Source organism: Salvia hispanica, chromosome 2, assembly GCF_029641045.1.
Source record: "Salvia hispanica isolate PSC_SH4W2 chromosome 2, Shi_PSC_v1, whole genome shotgun sequence".
Taxonomy (NCBI): domain Eukaryota; kingdom Viridiplantae; phylum Streptophyta; class Magnoliopsida; order Lamiales; family Lamiaceae; genus Salvia; species Salvia hispanica.
Window position 1 is genome coordinate 61,265,344 of NC_142693.1, and position 9,315 is coordinate 61,274,658.

General features: G+C 34.4%; 1 pseudogene; it reads left to right on the top strand.

Annotated features, from left to right (window-relative positions):
* The first annotated feature begins 2,001 nt into the window (after positions 1-2,001).
* LOC125198868 (bZIP transcription factor 44 pseudogene) lies at positions 2,002-2,947 on the top strand (annotated as a pseudogene).
* The last annotated feature ends 6,368 nt before the right edge of the window (positions 2,948-9,315 follow it).

Consider the following 9,315-nt stretch of genomic DNA (forward strand, 5'->3'; position numbering starts at 1 on the left):
TGCACTGAACGTGAGTAGCAAACTGTAAAAATAGTCTTCCTTGGCGATTCCGAAAGGTTGTTTTGACTGATTAAGGAATTTTGACCCTCCATGTTTAGCATTGTGGTACATTTAAAAATTAATTAAAATATAATCATAGTCGACACTTCACATGTGGAATTAAGATGATTAGGTATAATACAATATCGTGAAAGAATCACAGTAGTTTGGCATTTTATACTTATAAATTGTTACTTTCGAATCATAATACTTCACCGATAACATTTAATAGTACAAATAGTATATAGGGTTAATTAATTGTGGGTTTATTTCAACCCTTCAACCGGTATCAATTTATGATCAGTGGAACGATAATAAAGATTTTTTAAAATGAAAATTGATTGACTAATTGATGTATTTTTATTAGTCTATAATTTTTACACTTACAAATTGTTATTTTTTGAACGTTGCGACTATAATATATCAATTGCAGTACTACGACATTAATCAATTTATGTTATTTAAGTAATCAATAAAAATATTTAATTTTGACTAAATAAGTAAAATAAACAAATAAATAAAAGCTATCCAAATAGATAATGTGGAGGAATCTTAGGACTTCAATTTAAATGACCACTCTTTAGATCTAATAAATACATCTAATGTTCATCTATTATGACTCAAGTTTTATTAAAAAGGTCACTATTTCAGTGTATACCTTCTATCGGATCACCTAAATCATGGGTTTCTAGAATCAACACATTTGTCTTATCACTAGCATGTATACCTAATAGCTCAGCTATTAGATACATGCTTCCTAAACATCAAATATGTCCACTTTATAAAATTAAGGTGTCAATTATTTCCTAAGTCGTAACCTTATAAGCAGTTAAAAATTACAAGAATAATTAGCAAAGTCTAAACATAAAATATAAATTTAAATAAATATTTTAATCATATTCAATCTAATCAAAATTAGATAAAATTCAAAATTATAAAGTCGTGATAGTTTAGGAATCCCACTTGCCCGAATCTTCACCTTTAGACTAATTGACCTTCTCCACTCGGCCGAGTGGTTAGATGGTACTGTCACTCTGCTCTTACTCTATTGAATCATACTCTCTGATTTTAATTTTTGTTCTTGCTCTATTGAGTCATATTCTCTAACTTTAATTTTCGGTCTAACTCGATCTATTATTTTTAAAGTATATTGTAGCCTTGTTTTAACTATAAAATAGTTTAGTACTCCCTCTGTCTGCCATTAGAAGTCTCATTTATGGGCGGCACAGGTTTTAAGAAATGTTTAGAAAAGTGGATGGAAAAAAGTTAGTGGAATAAGAGTTCCACTTGTATTTTTAAATGAAACGTGAATGGAATGAGTTAGTGGAAGGTGAGACCTTATTATCATTTATGGTAAAAGTGAACCGGGACTCTTATTTGCGGACAGACTAAAATGAAAAAACGAGACTCCTATTTGCGGCCGGAGGGAGTACTAACTACTCCCTCTGTCCCATTAAAAATGCAACGTTTTCCTTTTTTGGTTGTCCCATTAAAAATGAAACGTTTCCTTAAATGAAAACAACTCTATCTCTACTTTTCCATCTCTCTTACTTTACTCTCTTTTCATTAACTCACAAAACAATACTACACAAAATCCCGTGCCGATTCTCAAATATTGCATTTTAAGTGGGACGGAGGGAGTAGTAAGTAATTAATAAAGCCCTTTCTAACCGATCATCCCGTGCCGATTCTCAAATATTGCATTTTAAGTGGGACGGAGGGAGTAGTAGGTAATTAATAAAGCCCTTTCTAACCGATCAAATTTTGAGACTAAACATCAAACAAACTAATCCTAGTTTGTTGAGATGAATGCAATTATTCATCGTTTTGAGTGACCGTATACAGCTGGACTTGTACGTTTATGACATTATTTCTCCGCCCCACATGCTTCATCACGAGACAGATTCCCTCATTTTTCCCATTTCTTTTTTTCTTTTCTTTTATTTTTCTGCACATTTTCCTTCTATAAATCAAACCCCTCACCCTTCTCCAAAGCCTCCCTTCTCTTTCCCCTGCATTATTATTTTTGATTTTCCCTCTGTTTTTCTCTTATCCCATCGTTACTCTGCTTGATTTCACATCAACCACACATCATTTTCCTATACAATCACTTCAAAAAAAAATATAAAATTAAATGGTAATGTTCGAGATCAATTGATGTCTCCCGTTCTGAGCGAGCTTCTCCGATCCGGTTTCGTGATCGGCTCCTCCCTCCGCCGCCGCAACCATCTCGTCCAATCCTTCTCCGTCGTCTTCCTCTACTGGTTCTACGTTTTCTCATAAACACTTTCCCCCAATTTCCAAACCCTAATTAATTCAATTAATCGATCAATCAATCAATCAATCCCCTTCCTCTCTGAAATTGAATGGCTACATCGAGCGGAACGTCGTCGATCGAGAATCTGGACGGCGCGATGGACCAGCGGAAGCGGAAGCGGATGCAGTCGAACCGCGAGTCGGCGCGGCGGTCGCGGATGCGGAAGCAGAAGCACCTGGACGACCTGATGGCGCAGGCGCAGCAGCTGCGGGAGGAGAACGCGCGGATCCTGAGCAGCATCGGCGCCACCGCGCAGCGCTGCGCGAGCGTGGAGGCGGAGAACTCGGTGCTCGCCGCGCAGATGATGGAGCTCACGCAGAGGCTCGGATCTCTCGATGAGATCCTCAGCTACATCGGCTCGGCTAGCTCCGGTGTCGGAGGATGCATGTTTCAGTCGGAGGAGTTTCAGTTTGGCGACGGCGGGGCGTGGAACTCGGTGGGGCTGAGCCACCACCCAATCATGGCGGAGATGTTTGATTATTGATGGATTTGTGATTTGGGGGTTTTTGTTTTATTTTTTAATTAGTGGTTGTCTTCTGTTGTATTTGAATATCATCATTTATTAATGATTGTTGTCGATATTTTCAGTAATATTTCTATAGTTTTATTAATGTAATTAGCGAACCAAAAAACAAAAAAAAAAAAAAAGAAAAACTATAAGACAACACAATCAACAAAGTAACAATATTATGTACATGTACAATTATGTACGTTTATCTTTTCCCATAAATAAATTAAGATGGTTTTAAATCTTCATACTATTTTATTTTGAGTTCATAAAATTTTCTGTCTAATCAGATGAAACACGTTATTTACTAGTACGGGTAATAGACTAAACAAATGTAATAAGATATTTATTTTTACTTTATTATGAAGTCGGGGTGGCGAGACGCTTATTTTGAAATGGCTGAAAACAAGTGTATATATATTGATCAAATAAAATAGATTTGACCGTGTAATTAACTCATCGTCATGAGCCAACTAATAAATATTTTGAGTTGCATCCGTCAGTGTATAGTGTCGCCTTTTCTGAATTTGGAGGCTATTTTTAAAGGATTTCAAACTCCTCCCAAAATGTTAAAGTACATAATATAGTAGTATATCACTTTTGACATACGAATACATATATCCTTGTAGTTAAGAAAAACGTCACAGTAAAATTTAGACATTTGACCTCTAACAAATTTTATATGGTACGAATATAGGTAGACAAAATAAAACGAGATTCAAATTTGTATTAGACATAGAAGGCCGGCGTCATCTATCGTTGGTTGAACTAAGGAAGTTTTTTTTTTTTTTCTTTTGTTGTCGCCTCTCCTACCTACTGAATTCAATTTTCTTCCATTTGAAATACTACTAGTTTGGTTTACATCAACGTGATTGTAGAAAATTAGGAATATGTGACTAATCGACTATGTTCAACACTAATCAATTGTCACTACTTAAGTATAAGAAGAAAGAGAATATAAAGTTACTACAAATTTAATATGCTCTCGTTTTGAATGATAGGCAATAATGCTCAAATAGTAAGAATGAATATCAATTACTAGAACAAAACTGTCAACGATAAAAGTATCTCTATCTACAAAACGAAGAGATATGTTCTGGTCATACACCATGGTGAGACTATGAAAAACACACAATAAAATTAAAAAAAAAGGTTAAGGTGAAAATAGTGACGCTTCGGAGTTAGAGGTCGATTAGTGGAGTTTTCATAGGTGGTGTTCAGTTTGCAAGATAAAATAATACAAAGATATAATCTAGGATTGAGTTGTGAGATTATTTTAGTTATAGGGGGTTAGCTATGACTAATTATCCCATGATTATCCACAGGATTGAGTCATGGGGTTGAATCTCATGAACCAAACACACTACAAATTTAATCCCGGATACAATCTTGCCAACCGAATACCCCCTTAGTGTAGCCATAAACAAGCAGTGAGATTGACCAATGTTGTCCGATTCCACCTAGGTACGCCTTGCACATATTCATGGAACTGGCAGCGGAAGCGGTGTGACATGCATGGATTATCATAATTTAATAATTATTAATCACACCAATAAATCACATAATAATCAGATCTATTTAGAAGATTATTTAGACAAAATCTATTCGCATAATTCTCACATGTATCATGCTCATAACTTGAATTAATCATCCTTTAAGAATATTGAAATCTAAAACATGCTTTTCTACGGAGCAGAAAAATACCTAATTAATTCTCCAAAGAATTGAAGATGGGTAGCTGCTTCTCCACGTGACGCTTTGAATACTAGAGCACAAATCTTCTCTCTGGTTCCCGAACTTCACTCCGATATCAGTGTGGGCTAATCTCACCAGAATACTAGGACTTAAATAAAGAAGACAGAAGAAATCCTTTTGGGAAAAGGAGTAGAATTCGAAATCTCCTTCAGCTGGGGAGTTTCAAAATTTTCAAAAATTTTGAGAAAATAAAATGTGTTTTTTCTGTCTCCTTTATTCTCCTATTTATATTAAGTTCCTTTTGGGCCCAGACAGAGATTTATGGAAGGTTTTGGATATGGGCTCATCCAATTTACTTTTTACTAATTAAATTGAACCCACAATTTAATATAAGTTATAATTGGAATATTACGAGAAGCCACTATAGAAGTAATATTGAACTCTCCCCATCCAAATCCGAAATTACAAGTAATCCGGGTTTCCGTTTATCTTTCATTTCCCGCGCTTAAGATAAAAATGTCCATTAATTAATTAATATCTGCTATAGACTTAATTAATTAACTTCTTATTAATTCCAAGAGTGGACTTAGCATGAAAAGCTTATTTATTATTCATAGAGTAATCAAACTCCAACTAGCTAGGTTTCGAATAATAAAACCTTGTTTCGCGCTCCTCTTGAGGACATTATCAAACAAGACTCAACTCGCGCACGATTCAATATAATAACAATCCTAGCACCGCTAGGTATTGATCACCACTACCCAATATATCAGGATCATTGGGTTACGAAAAACCCACACCATTTGATAAGTCAAAGTAATGCATAATCAATACCGTATGCTCAATGCTAACCTACATTGATTAAGAAACAAATATTTATCAAGACATCGCCTTTCAGTAGATAGCATAAGGGCAAGTCTTGCTGTTAGATCCGTTCAGTGCTATACCACACCAATGTCATCTTATTTCAGTAAGGCTTAGAAATATGCGGATTGACAGTGCAACCTTTCTCGATGGATAGTCAAATTCCAACTAGGTTGTGAAATTCATCTTTTTCTTTGTTTAGAACTGACTGTGTTACCTTAAAGTGGACGGCGCCAACAACCGGTCTACTAAAACAAAGACTTAGACTTTGTTAAGTTAACTTATACATTTAAACATGCATTAACATCCATTAAATGTAACACATAACAACATTATGACAAAAATAATCTGTTTTATTCATTGGAAAATAAAATAAGAGTTTTACAGTATTCAACCACTCGAAACGTGATTTCTAGTATACAAACTCTAACACATATGACATATATATCTATTTTTGTGGAGTAATAGTAGAGTTAGAAACATAAGTAATATGTCTTTGCGTGGTTTTTTGAAGGCTATAGGCTTGTCACTACACACACACAATGGTCGAACAACAACAGCGGCATCCACGGTTGTGGCATGGGACTAGAGAGGCCCAAAGTTTACGGTTCGGATGGTTAACCGTGAAACCATTCCAAACCGAAACCGTGCCGGAACCTCCGATTCCGGGTGGGTCCGTGAAACCGAGCCGAAACTGCAAAAAACCACCGGAAACCGGTAGTTCGAAACCGTGAAAAATCGTAAAAAATTGCCAAAAAAACGGCGGTTCCGAACTGAAACCATAACCACCGGTTTTAGAACCAGAACTGGAACCGGAAACGCGAAATACCATCACGGTTCGGTTCTGGTTTGGCAATCAATCGAGTGACAATGAAGAATAAATATTCATTATCGAGAATCAAAGACTTGAGAGTCTCTCAACCATTACTGGAACATCAGTATTTCAAGTTCGGCGAGATGAACAACTCTATGCTAAGTTGAGTAAATGTGAGGTTTTGCTAGAACATGTTGTTGGGACACGTGGTGTCAAGTCGTGGAATAGAAGTGGATCTACAAAAGATTGAACTGGTTTTCAAGTGGAAATGTTTCTTGATTATTATTCAATTGATAATGAAGCTAGTACGACATAATTCTTCTTTTATATGGAGTGAAGCATATCAAAAGAGTTTTAATGAGTGGAAGCCTCGGTTGAATATATCACCTATTTTGGTTATCTCCGCAGGTACAAGATATTATGTTATTTATAGTGATGCGTTGAAACATGGAATTGGTTATCTTTTGACTTAATGGAAAGTTTATTGCTTATGCGTCGTAACAATCGCAAGTACATGGAGTTTCTTATTCTGTTCAAAATCTGTTATTAGCGACATTATTTTGCTTTGAAGATTTGACATCATTATCTGCAGGAACGCTTATATAGTATTCTAGTATCTTATATATTGACAGAGATCCGCGATTTACTATCGCAGTCTTGATAAAGTCTTTTTGTGAGTTTCACCTCAGAAAGGAGTCATCCGATTCGAGCAAAAAGATAAGTTGAGTCCTCATTATATTGAACCGTGAGATATTGTTGAAAGAGTTAGACCATTGGCATATAGGTTAACATTACCTCCAGAGTTGGCACAGATTCATAATATTTTCTACATCAGTAGGATTCAGCTTTATTGATCTGATCCTTCACATGTTCTGAAAGAAACCGATATACAGATTTCTGAAAATTTGAGTTATATAGAAGAACATATCAATATAGTGGACCGCCAGCTGAAACAATTGCAAAGAAAAGATATTCCAATGGTAAAAGTTATTTGGCAAAATCATGGAGTCGAAGAGGCGACATGGGAAACAGAGGAAAAGATGAGAAAGAAATATTCACATTTATTTACGAGTTAGCAATTTCTTTGAGTACGTTAACATAGAGAGGAATGAATTTTGCGGACAAAATTCTTAAAGAGGGGAAGAATTGTGACATCCCTAACCCGAAACATACATTATTTTGCATATTAGCATATTTTATTGTCATTGCACATTATATTGTCCTTTGTACTATAGAAATATTAAGTGTGTCATAGAGGATGTATCAGTTGATAAGATGATAGTTGAATATATTTATAGAGAATTTTGAATCTAGAATATTTTTAAAATAAATATAATTATATATTATATGTGAAACATATATTTTTGCCTTAGTATAGTAAAGTTAAATGTGCATGTTAATTACGTGTGTGTGTGTGTGTGACATTATATATATGTGCAAACTTGTATCTAATGCATGGAAATTAAGTGTAGTTACGTAATAAAAGAAAGTTGACATGTATATATGTTGTTTTATGCTAATACATAACTTTTAAATATTATATATGAATATGTGTAGGCCACTTGTGTGTATATAGAACTGATAAAAACATCACAAGTGTAATGCTAAGAAATACGTGCAGTGTATACACATATCAATATTTTTGATTAGTCTGATGTCGGTTTAATTTTAAAATTTCCACCGATCCTATGAATATATATATATATATATATATATATATAGGGATGTATTCAAATCCTTTTCATATCTTTTGTCCTTTTTCCTTCTTAATCTTAGCCCCACGATTTTGTCATCTGACGGTTAGATTAATGCCACGTGTCATTTAATAATACACATTTTCATTCTAATAATGCACAGCGGCTAATAATGCAACATTATAGACTAATAATGCACATTTTCATTCTAATAATGCACAACGACTAATAATGCAACATTATAGACTAATAATGCATTGATCACAACCATCCAATTCAAGGATCCAAGGGCTGAGATTAAGAAGGAAGTAGGACACTTAGGGTGCAAAGGAGTCTAACGCACCCCTATATGTATATATATATATATATATATATATAGGGATGTATTCATATCCTTTTTTGGTTTTATGTTCTATTCTCCTTTTTAATCTTGGTCATTCAATTTAAAGATCTTATGACCATAAATAATGCCACATGTAATTAATTAAAATGCTTAAAAAAATCGTGTAGGGTGTTTTAGGAATTCACAATGGAGTTAGTTATGGAAACTTGCTTGATTTTCTCTTCACAATATACTTCATCGATTTTTTTCATGGAATTAGCAGAATCTTTCTTCTCTCTCCAAAAAATCTTTCTGTATCAATACATCACTGAGGAATTAATAAGATTGGATGCATCGTAAATCTGGAGAAATTCGTGAATCAAAAGAATTGAAAAAGTTCCATCGTTTGTGATTTTTTTCTTATTCTCCAACAATGGAAGAAGGTAATTTAAGGTCTTCACATGTCTATTATGAATCTGAGTTCGTTCATCTCATTCATATTTTAGGAGTTTTGCGTTTAATCATTCGCAGGGTTTTGTTTATTTTCTGTCGTGTGTGAATGTATTGGGCGAGTTTAATATAATCTTCTAGGGTTTAGCAGTAATGGGTGGTCATGGTGTAATATGTTGTTGAGCCGACGAGTTTCAGTTTTCTGTCTAGGGTTTAGTTATTTTCTCGGCTACTGTATGGTGTTTATCGACGTATGTAATGTACAAATATTAGACTGTAATGCACTATTTCTTATCAGTAATGTACGATTTATATCATGTAATGAAACCTAATTCACGAATGCTTGTTTTTTTTATCTGGTTTTGAGTTCGTTCATCTCGTTGACATTTTAGGAGTCGACGCGTTTCATTGTTTTGTCTAGGGTTTAGTTATTGTCTCGGCTACAGTGTGGTAATATTCGTCGTATGTAATGTTCAAATATTGTATTCTAATGCACTATTTTTAAGTTGTAATGTACGATTTGTATCATGTAATGATAATAATTTCTTATATGTTTTTTCTTTCGTTTTATGTACAGTGTTTGTTATACCTGAATGTTCTCCACAATTGAAG